At 37.6% G+C, this 12,255-nt stretch overlaps 1 long non-coding RNA gene across 1 annotated transcript; it reads left to right on the top strand.

The window, feature by feature from the left end:
• Positions 1-4,999: 4,999 nt before the first annotated feature.
• LOC127351280 (uncharacterized) lies at positions 5,000-11,765 on the top strand. Its single transcript, XR_007880838.1, has 4 exons — positions 5,000-8,184; positions 8,813-9,474; positions 9,605-9,759; positions 10,504-11,765. It is a non-coding gene; the product is annotated as an uncharacterized LOC127351280 (long non-coding RNA).
• The last annotated feature ends 490 nt before the right edge of the window (positions 11,766-12,255 follow it).

A 12,255-nucleotide genomic window follows, 5' to 3' on the forward strand; every position in this document is an offset into this window, starting at 1 on the left:
ATAGAATAACATAAAATAAACCAATATATACAGTTATTTATACACCGATCAGCCATAACATTATGAGCACTGACAGGTGAAGTGAATAACACTGATTATCTGGTTATCATGGCACCTGTCAGTGGGTGGGATATATTAGGCAGCAAGTGAACATATGTCCTCAGAGTTAATGTAAGTAAGTCAGAAGTAAAAAAAATAGGCAGCGTGAAGATTGAGTGACTTTGACAAGGGCCAAATTGTGATGGCTAGACAAAATGTTAAATGGACTGTACTTATATAGCACCTTTCTAGTCTTCTGACCACTTAATCACTGAAACTAAGCATTCCCACACACAGGCATACACCGATGCACAGCATTGGGAGCAATTTGGGTTTCAGTATCTTGCTCAAAGATGTTTCGACATGCAGCAAGAGGAGCCGGGGATCAAACCAACAACCTTCTGATTAGTGGACGACCCACTCTGCTTCTGAGCCACAGCCGCCCCCAGCTGTTGCAAAATCCGAGATCCAGCCGATTCAGTTTAGCTTATCGCTTTTAAAATCAAACCCATACAGACATCATCCAATAAATATTTCAGTATTAAAGCTGAAATAAATACAGATTAAAACAAAAATTCAAGTTTGTTGCACAACAAACCACCTTCACATGCAACCTGCAGTTTTTGAACACCTTGCACAAAGTTATTATATTATTTGGTTGTTAGCTAAATAAATAAATATATTTGAGGAGTATAATGGCAATAGAATACAATTCAAGCAAGAATCTGGTATTAACCACACCTACTTCCAATACAATCTGAGTACAAATACGAATACAAATGTTTTTGTGACATGAACAGATACAGACAGTAGCTTTGTGTTACATCGTTACCATCCCTGCTCTCACCACACTTTGACAGGCTGGAGGTGGCCTCATTAATATTAATGGTCTTTGGAAGCCGTCTCTCTCCAACAGCCCCCATCATACCTGACCAGAAACAACATGGCAAAACTGTGTCTGACAGATGTTAAGAATAGAATCCCTCCTCTCTCGGGCCCAGTATTAGTAGAGAACAGAGGCGATATATGAGGCAGGAATAATAATAAGCTGTCAGCAGTGCTAGACTTGACTGTCCTTCACCGGGTGTTTAATTTTCTTTTGTGGAAGGATTTTCCACTGTTTGTCCTGAGTTCTTTTCCAACCAAGATAAAATGAGCTGTAATCCCTAAGCAAGTGACTCTTTTTTTCAGTGCATGGATTGAAATTAATGTCTGGCCTGATTAGTTCTGACAGAATGAAGGATGTTCTATTTTTTGTAATGTTTTCTAATAACATTTGCTTTGTTTTTTTGTTGGCTTTTTTTGTTGCACAAATGTATCCAAAACATAGATTTAGGAAGATTTATTTTACAACAATGTTAATTTTTTGTATTTGAGACACAGATTTTACACATAAAGGTCAGTTTGGTTTGCACTAATAATTTATGGCTGGAGTTCAATAGCATTTTATCAAATCTGAATGCAGTTTCAAATGTGCTTATCAAACACAAATCCATTTAAACTCCGGATGAATCCAGTTTAGCACTCAATACTTTTAACAAAAGTTAAATATTAGAATTTGAGAGAAATGTACTTGTTCCTTAGATGAAAAAGCAAGAACAGTTTCAGTGGTAGCCCAGATATATTCACAACCTGTAACTATACAGCTTAAAAATGAGCAGAGCTGTAGAAGATATGGAATGTAAATATGTAGTAAATATGTATCTGATGTATTTAAATAACAGCTGTAACCTGCTGACTTATTTGTAATAATTAAATAATTGATTCTGTTTGTGTCTCAGGTGAGGTTTCACTTTTTCTTGCTGATGTACAGCTGGTGGTGGCAATACACCTAGAAACATAGCAATAGTAGGGAAAAGACTGCTTGTACACAAACAAGAAAAATGGCATTGCAATGTTTTTATAAAGAATGAAATGCATTCAACACATTGGTGAGGTTTCTAGCACACAGTGTGCTTGTAAACTGAACTGTGTTTACAAGAAACCTCCACAGGGCACCTACTGGCAACTGAAACTGATATGATGTCAACTAGATTGTTTTAATAGAGATCTGGTCCACCTATTAGGTGTCAGCCTGTTTAAAGTGAAGGGGCAGAAAAACAAATAAAAAGGGCACCAGTGCTCAGATAGTTGTGATGCATTTATGGGGGCGGCTGTGGCTCAGAGGTAGAGCTAAAGTGGCCATTTCCTTCACATCAAAAAGGAGGACACTTTGCATACACGGGGACACGCAAGCAGATATTTTTTTTGGTATGATCCGGTTTTAAATTTGAATGTTTTTCCACCAGATTACATAAAGGTGCATAGACATACCACATAGCTAATAATAAATATACAAGATACAGCTCATGACAACGTGCCCTTCCAATTCAGATTACATAGGTCTAATAAACATCATACAGAAACTGTTCTTAATGTTTTTATCTGGATAGATAAAGGGTAAACAAAATGCAGCACCTTCTGTTTTAGATATGAGTATGAGCATTTTCAGAATTTCAGTCCAACAACCAACGTTAGCTCACACGTTCTCTGTCTGAGAGCTTGATTGACAGCCTGGTGGTAGCAGTTATTTTCTCAAAAGGAGGACAAATGAGTGTCCGGCTTAAGGCTGCGCCTGCAGCCGGACAGGGCATTTAAAAGCTGGACTGTCCGGCCTAAAGCCGGACGAATGGCCACCCTAGGTAGAGCAGCCACTAATTGGAAGGTTGTTGGTTCGGTCCCTAGAAGTATCTTTGAGCTAGATACTGAACCCCAAATTGCTCCCGATGCTGTGTCATCGGTGTGTGAACGTGAATGAAAGTGTTTCTGTTCGATGGCCTGTGTGTGTATGTGTGAAAGGGTGAATGTGGCACGTAGTGTAAAAACGCTTTGAGTGGTCGGAAGACTAGAAAGGCACTATACAAATACAGGACAATTTATCATTACCATTTATGGTGAAACAGCTTAGTCAGGGTTAGAATGAGCACCCTGTTTTGTCAACTGGAATGGCACTTTATTGTGTTTAGTCTGTTTAGTCCACTGGAGGGGCGCCGTAGAGGGCACTTTATTGTTTGTTGTGCACTGTAGTGGCACTCTAGAAGGCACTTTCTTACATTTTATCCACCGGAAGGACACCTTAGAGAGCACTTTATTGTGTTTTGTCCACTGGAAGGGCAACCTAGGGGAAACATGATCAGGAACCTTGATAATGTTTTATCTACCATAGGGGCATTCAAGAGGGCACTTTTTATCTATAAAATATCACAATATCCTAGAATACCAACGGTCTTCAGATGTCTTGTTTTGCCCATCTGTCCAAACCCCCAAAACATTCAGTTTACTAGAAACTTGACCTATGGGGACTAAAAGTCAGGATATCTCTGCAACTGCTGAACTTTTATGATACTTTTTAAATTTTTCTTTTCTGAGTTCCCATCTGAATAAATTGTTACTCAGCAGTCACCACTCACTCTGTGTAGTACATGTAATCATGAGTTTGATGTATATGGACAGACGCAAGACATTGTGGAATATCAGCTTGTCGGACAGTGTCAAGCATACAGACATGAGCTAAATTAGAAATGTGTGGGGCCGTCTTACTGAAATCTGCTAAGAAAGGAAAGATTGATCGCAAATACATTACCTCTCTAGGATCTGATTAATTAAGATTGTGGACTGTGCTCCTATGTAATAAAATATACAAGATGAAGTTCAAAGCCCTGTTAGCCGTCCCTACAGGTTGCAATTCTAGTTAAATTGAATCACAGGTGGGTGCACTGCCCAGTTAGCTCAGTTGGTGGAGCTGGCGTCCCATGTACCATGGCTGAGTCCTCGCTGCAGCGGCCCGAATCCGACCTCCGGCCCTTTGCTGCGTGTCATCCTCTCTCTCTGCCCCCCTTTCTGGTCTATCTTCAGCTGTCACTATCATATAAAGGCAATAAAAGCGCCAAAAAAAAAAAACAAAATTAATCACAGGTGAAATTAGAACTTTACCAGTAGTTGGGCAAAAAAAACTTGTTTATCCTTCAAAATGTAAATGGGTCATCCCATGGGGAATATGAATCATTCAGTAAATTCTAGGGATGTCCAAATAAAATTGTTCAAATCATGATCTGACTCTTTTATGGGTATCTGCCAATACCAAGTCCAATCAAATGCTTAAATTTATATAAATGGTACAACGTTCCAGTGCACACTCAAGCTACTATCTGAAAATGAATCCATAGCAAAACATATTTCTGTGCTAAAGATGTTTACTATACCCTCCTGAGATCCGAGCTTTTGTTTGATGTGCATTTTAATTTCTCCTAGCTATTAGGGATTAGTAGGACCTGATAAACATAAAAACCATTATCGTTCGTCCTGACTTTTATCAAACTGCTGAACTCTAATTCTAAATCATAGAGCAATGTGTAATAAACAAACCAGCACCGTAGCACTTTAATTCTTATAGTTTCTTAATTTTTTTTCAGTCTTTTTTTAAGGTGCCATATTGCCAGTGTTAAAATGTATTATTAGTGTCTTTCATGTTTTAAGATTTTTGGTGTTGATTTTGTAATAGTTTTTTTATGTGCGTCTGTTGTTGAGATATGTTTGTTTCTGTGAAGCAACAAATTGTAGCACTGTGCCCAAGACAAGTTTATTCTATTCTATTCTAAACAAAGCATTGTCTTTGAACAATTACTAGTTCACAAAAAATTATGTCCTCATATGAGAACATCAGGATTTGATTTACTATAAAACTTTGTCCCCATATGAGGACGCAGGGTTGCAAGAGGTTTAATAGCGAAAATGTATATACATAGCTGAAGATGTGCAAATATTGATCCAAATTCTGAAGCTTCTGAAGTTGATAAGCTTATATTATTGATATAATATGAATACGAGTTTAATTGGGAGATTCTCATTTCAAATTATGTGATCAGCTAGATTGTTTTAGTAAGGCGGCTGTGGCTCAGAGGCAGAGCGGATCGTCCACTAATTGGAAGGTTGTGGTTCGATCCCCGGCTCCTCCCGCCACATGTCGAAGTATCCTTGAGCAAGATACTGAACCCCAAATTGCTCCCGAAGCTGTGTATCAGTGTGTGAATGTGTATGAATGAGTTAGTTTCTGTTTGATGGGCTTTGCCATCACTGTGTGAATGTGTGTGAAAGGGCGAATGTGGCATATATTGTAAAAGCGCTTTGAGTGGTCAGAAGACTAGAAAGGCACTATACAAGTACAGGTCCAGTTACCATTTAGTGGATAGATACCATTCTGTTGGACTGAAACCACAGAAAAACTTGTTGTACAGTGGCAGTACCGAGTGAAGTTTCTTCGTTAAATCCCATGTATGGGAGAAATGTTCACACTGTTGAGCCTGGCTGTTGTAAAGGAGAGCAGAGTTGCAACACTAGCAGGCTGGGGTGTGTCAAGTAAGTTGAGATCCCTGATCCGCTAAAACCACAATGGAGCATTAGGGACTCCATCTGAATAACGCAATGCACAGAGATTATAATAACCAAAAGCTGTATAATGATTGAAGTTGATTCTATATTACAAAATGAAATATGTAACAATGAAAGGAAACATGATTATATGATTGTAACTGATTATTTGATAATTAATGAGTATAAATGCATAGTAGTAAGATAGAACTATGGAAAGTAAGGTCAAGAGAGCAAATCATGTTGAAGTGTTGAGTAACTAGGTAAAAAGGTACGTATTGCAACCGGACATGCAACATCTGGTGCGGAGAGAAAGGGGAACAAAGGGTCAAATCAGGATAATGTTGAGTAACGAGTAAGAAGGCACAGCGGATACATCTTGTGAAGATGAGCGCACACAGCGGATACATCTTGTAAAGTTAAGCGCACACACAGGACTGTCTTGTGAGGAGCAAAAGAGGAAGTGGCACGGCCCTGAACCGAACACCCTAGGGGGTTAAAAGGGGCTACACAAGGGGGATTGTGGTTAGTCCTCAGCCGGCTCTCGGGTTCAAGACTTGCTGATCGATCGACCACATTTGGGCAACTCATCTTTGAACTTAGAATTTCAACTCAAGAGACAGAGCAACAAACAAGCCATCATCACAGAAAGAGAATTCCAACAACCTACAGCCGAGACGGGAGCGGCGGGCAGAAGAGGATTTACCATCTCCACCCGGCTGCAGGTTCCAATTGATCACCAAGGATCACTCTTTCGTTCACCCTTCCATCAGAGAACTGCACTGGTCAGAGACTTTGCGGACTTTGGACAAAGTCGGGAGTTTCAACAGCAACCAACAGTATGGCAGGCGAGGAAGAACTGTATCGGCCAGTACACCTCTTCCCTCTCTCTCTACAAGCTGGACATTCGACCATTCAGCTACAAGCCTTTTCATCAGGGGTTTGAATTTTAAACAATTACTTACTTAATTTTGGAAACCTAGTTAATCATTATTAGTGAATGTGAACAATCAGTTTTTGAACCAGTTTATGCTGTATGCTGGCCCTTGCTAAATCTTGCAATAAAAATAACCATTGAAGTTAAAGAATAAACTGTGGACATTGGATTTATGATATCTCATCAGGCAGTAATTGTTAGGTAGAGTGATCATCAACTTAACGGTTCTAACAGGTTACTCTAGCCCAAGAAATTAAACAGACCCTTAGGGCTTACTGTCCAAGCCCCTAAAACAATCCTAGCAACTAACAAGTGCACAGGTCAGTAAGAGGAGAGCTGCTGTTAACAAACGTGACTACACTGAAAAAAGTGAAACTGCCGTGTCGTTTATTTGAAGTGCATTTTTACATTGGACTAAGTGAAAATCGTGCTTTCTGTTTCAAACCTGTTTTGTCTAGTTTGCCTTAAAGTAGATAATGAACCCCCTAGAACAAATTAAAAGAACAATTTTACTTCAGTCATATTTTTACTTCAGACCAGAAGAAAAAGGAAAAAAAAAAAGTTTTCATGTCATGTGACCACTCGACGTCACATCTGCTACATCCAGCCAGCGTTTTTACTGTCCGCCATTACTTCGCTTCGAATGTGAAGACTCCGTCACGTCGTGGCCCAGGAGGAGGAAATCTCTTTTTGATAGGGTAAGCTTTCGAAAACTGTGTTATTTTAACGAGAACAAGTGTTTTTCATTCACATTTATGATTAGTGGTAAACTAAGCTACATTAGAGAACTGTGTTTAGGCACGTGTTGCCTAAAGCTAACGTTAGCTAAACCAGGCTATCGCAATGCACCTGTTGGTCAAATGCAAAGTCAAGTTCGTTGTTAATATTGTTTTACTTTGATGTAACGGAAATATTATGGGAGTGTCGTGTGATAATGTACGTTTGTCTTTAGTGAATATGCTTTAGCAACCAATCAACTTTTATTTTTCTTTTCTTGTAAGCGTTAACTAGTCTAGACATTCGAGGTTTCTGTATATGAGAAGGCAAATAAATGTCCGAATCAGTTGGAACAGGGTGCATGTAATGTCCGATTGAGCCCGTGTGTGATTAGAGCCGTCCACTGGGTCAGCACAACTCAGAAAAGTAATTCAGGCGGCTGAAGAGGGGCGTTCTGTGTTTTCCTGAGGGCGGGGCTGCGCTGCCCACACACACACACAGGGCTGGCTGCAGAGCAGAGCACAGCGCGGACACAGTTTAAAGAAGTGACAACTGAAATGCTCCCGACTGTAAGTGGCATAAACAACCGGAAAAAACAACAACATTTATTAAAACTTAATTTGACATGGGTGGCACTGGTTCGCCTGCCGTGTCTCTCCGCCATTGCCGATATGTGTAGTCACCGTTTGTTTACTGCATGTAAACATTCAGTTTAAAGCCATTTCAGAAATGCACTCCTTTATTATAATCCGACACACTCCAAACAGTGAATCCATTCAGATAAGCAATAGAGGGTGTGATTAATAGTACAGTATGTGATTCATTAAATACATTACATTTTAGACAAAGAATTCTGATTGAAGAGGAAGATGTCATATTCCATTGTTTCATCTGTCAGTTTAAAATGCAGTATAGTACAATATTACCAGTATGATTTAGGTCTAATTAATGATTTACAGCTTGTAGTGTGGATAGTGGTAACTGCCCCAACAAAAAAACAAAATGTGAATTCTCAGCTTTTCCTTTGTGTTTACAGGTTTGACGCTTCCTGGAAATTTCACGATTTTGGCCTTATTGCTGATCTGGTGAGTCCCAAAGTAAACAACGGTGAACATTATTTGCATACATGTTTAAATAGGAATGACTAACAATAGAGAATAGCTTCAAAATGTCCACAGATGTGTCCTTGCTAATAGAAATTACATGACAGCTTGAAAATCTAATTTTCATATAACTTCATGTCGGTATTTCATTTTTTTCAAATCTAATATCATATTTACAAAATTTAAAATACAAATAACCCCCAAATCAAAGCTAATACAAGTAGTTTAAACAAACAAAAAAATAAAGTTTAATAGAACACCTTATAAATACCACAAAAGTTAATGAAAAATATCTTCTGCACTTAAACAAATTAGTACTTCTGCATGTGAAATCAATCGTCAAAGGCCTTCCTGTATAGTGTACAAAAGCTATTTGTTGCCATTTTAATTCCTGCTATGCATATCAATAATGAAAAATACATTTGCTGTCCTTTTTTCTATGTAAAAAGAAAACGCTAAGATAGCATAGGGCCTTTGCAGTTTGATTTAAACAAATATTAAGAATTTCCAAATCCATTAATTTGTGAATATGAATTTATTGTAAGTTATTTTGTAACTAACAATTTTGTACTACAACTAATACTGCCGTTTCTTTTCTTGTTTTGACTAGATAATTTTGGATGGGAAGACATGACAGGCAAAAGGCCAGCCAAGGTATTCTGAACCCTGATGACACCTGGAAGCTTATTCTGCCTGATGGAATTCCAGAGTCAATGGAGCAGCTTATGGATGAAATCAGGAAAGTGTCTGGGCTAAATGGAATTTTAAGACTGCAGTACCAAGACAAAGACTTTGGAGATGCTCTTGTGAACTTGACATCTACTGCAGAGCTTGAGGATTTGGCAACTGTCAAGGTCATCCCAATACCTGATGATGGCCAAGTAATTACTCTCTCTTTCTGTAATGATATAGTGTCTACTCAATCAGATGATACTGAGCTCCTGTCATCACCCTCCAGTTCTGTCTCTACAAGAACTCAGATGTGGCCACGTGCATTTCCGGTACCAACATTCTCCTGTCACACTGAACTACAGCTAGAAAAGGGAAATGCTGTGTTTAGGTCAAACAACACAAGGTTGACACTGGGTTGGAAAACAAAGTCAGATATTTTGGAAAAGTTAGCAGAAGAGATATTCAAGTTCAAAGCCTACCCAATAGATGCTGACTTTAGTGACGTTGCTTAAGCACTAATCCAGAAACACCCCTGCCTCTCTGAACCTGGCTCATACAATGGATGCTACGGGTGGAAGCAGCGGCTAAAGACAAAAATGGGTAACTACCGAACTCAGCTGAAGGGCCTTGGGTGTTCTGAAATACTTGCAAATTCACTTAAGTCTAAAGCTCCAGAGTTTAAATGTAATTACGTTCACCTTTGCTATTCTTTTTTTGTTTTTTGTTTTAGATCAATGCTGAATTTATGAGAATTATAACTGTTCCACTTGAACCGCAATTCCTGGCTTCCTTGTCAAGCACTACAACAAGCTGATAGAGATCATCAGAAACATGGGAGGAGTTGTCAGAGAGAAGACCCGGAGTATACCGAATCTTCTTAATCAGGTATGTACTTGCTCAAAATGCATTACTCATATCACATAAAGAGTTACATTGTAAATAGAAGAAATGGTGTTAATTTTGTCAACAAGTTTGATTGTGGAGTTAGAGTAGGCCTTTTAACTGTTTGAGCACATGAGTGTGTGAATGGTGTATTGTTTGCATAAGTGGAAGAGAGTAATGCATTATGGGTGTGTTTGTGCACCTACAGCATCGAGGTGAATCAAAAAAGGGAGTGTCTGCTAAAATGCCTCATTGTGTATGAGTGTGTCATTCAGAGCAGCAGCAGTACAGATGGAGCAGTGTGTAAGACTGGTCATTAAAATGGCAATCTTATCCAAATTTTGCATTGTGTAAAGTGTCAGTCTGTGGGTATTTTTCTGAAATTAATGAAAATATGAGTACACAAGGCAGTTGTATCTTTTAATCTTGGTTGAAGTGATACATATACTACTTTATATACCTTCATATTTTTGTCACAGCATGTTACTTTTTGAAGATAGGTGTAATATAATACTTGTACCAGTGTTTCACTAGATAAAGTCTGGTCAAGTTGCTATGAGAAAAATATTTTGAAGAGTCAACATTTAGTATCTCTTGGACTTTTGCAAGGCATTACATTTTCTTATCACTAGGCCTCCAATTTGTCTTGTTTTTAGTTTTGAATCGTTTGTGCACATATAGGAACAACAGACACGGATTTCATCAAAATAACTTAGTAATAAATGTCTTGTCTCTTTCTTTTATCAGGTTGTTCAGAAGGAGGAAGCTGAAACGGAGCTTGAGAGATGTACAATGGCCGTGTATGTCATCAAGGAAGAGGAGGATCCTCTCCAGCCACCACATGACATTGGGGTTGTTATTGAAGGAGTGCAGGTCCTGCTCAGTGAGTTGCCATCAGTCCCACACACCTGTGCCATGTTGTTCGGCCTCATCTATGCTCTTAACTTAAGCTATACAAGTGAGCCCAAATACACCTTTGATGCATTGCAGAAACTATTCATGGAGATAGAACCCAAGAAAATGACACGCAGAGTGTGCAGTCTGAGTGTCAAGCTCTAAATATTGGATTCATCAAAGAGACATTGGATACCGGATGTGTTTTATTTTGTGTTATTGCTTGTATTCAAATATATTCTATGATATAGGAAGGGGCCACTGTTAAATGTTAATAAGAGAAACAGACTTTAATTAAAAACTGGCCTTCAATTCTGATTTTCTGTGTTCACGGAACAGTTTCTGTGATATAAATATTGTGGCACTGATATCAACACTGAAGTTCGAATAATGCAAAGTTCATAATTGCAGCAATAGTAATGGTAATGTTTTTTTCTTAAACTGAAGATCAACCTTTTGTTATGGATTGCATCCACAGCAATTAAACTGGGGGTACCCCTTAGTTGAAAAAAGTGTTGTCTCAATTTCCGATGGGGAGGTTTACATACATCCTGGTCATTTTGTCGAAGGAAAGCCAAGGTTTTTGACAGTTAAACACTATTTGTACACTTCTTTTTTGCTATTTTATACCACTTTAAGCTTTTCATACCACATTAATGTGGTCATAGATACGGAAATGTTGATATTGCATTTGTAATGGTTCATCTTGATCATTTTGTCCCAAGGATGGTAAGTTTTAAGACTATTAGACTTAATGGTTATTATATTACATATCTCAAGTTTTAATGGAGAGGCGTACAAAAAAGTTTTACATTAGTGTGGTTAATGTTACAGAAAGGTTACAGAAGTTTTAAAAAAAAGTATTGAAAAGACCATGATTTTCTTTAATTTATTCTTGTGTTTTTTCTCAAATGTGCTGTAATGTGTAAAGTACATACCGGCTAGCCTAACAGCCAGCAAAATTTAGGGTTTTATTTATTTTTTTGTATTTTTTTGTTTGTTTTTTTGACAACAGAGAATGCGATTTTTTTTTTTTTTAAACAAAGACAATGCCATCATAATAAACATCAAGGTCTTTTGATGAAAATATTCCTGTCTTAATTCATAGCAAGTCAACTAAATGAAGCATTTACTGATAATTCTTCTTTATATTAAAGCAAATGTAGCTTTTGTTAATGGTAAAAGTTAAGTTGTATTGAAGCAAAACATTTTATTATATTGACCTACATTAAGTTAAGTTTAGTATTGTGACCAAAGAAAATGTATTGATATGGTATAACTTAAAAACATAGTTTGTACTGAATCATAAATTTAACTTGAATAAAAGTAATAAAATTGCTTGTAACAAATTACAGCATTTTAATTACTTTAGTTCAACATAAAAATTATACTTGGATTTTATGAAAAAAGTAGGGTTTTCCAACGTACAAATGTAAGTTTTACTAAAGTAAAAAAAATGATTTATGGTCTCTATAATAAACACTATTTTTACTTTGCGTGAATGTAATATTTTTTCTTGGACTGAAGGATTATTTTGATTTAAACAAAATTAAACTTTTCAGTTTCAGTCAAGTCATAAATATACTTTGACAAAAACTAATAAAA

Source organism: Dicentrarchus labrax, unplaced genomic scaffold (assembly GCF_905237075.1).
Source record: "Dicentrarchus labrax unplaced genomic scaffold, dlabrax2021, whole genome shotgun sequence".
NCBI lineage: Eukaryota > Metazoa > Chordata > Actinopteri > Moronidae > Dicentrarchus > Dicentrarchus labrax.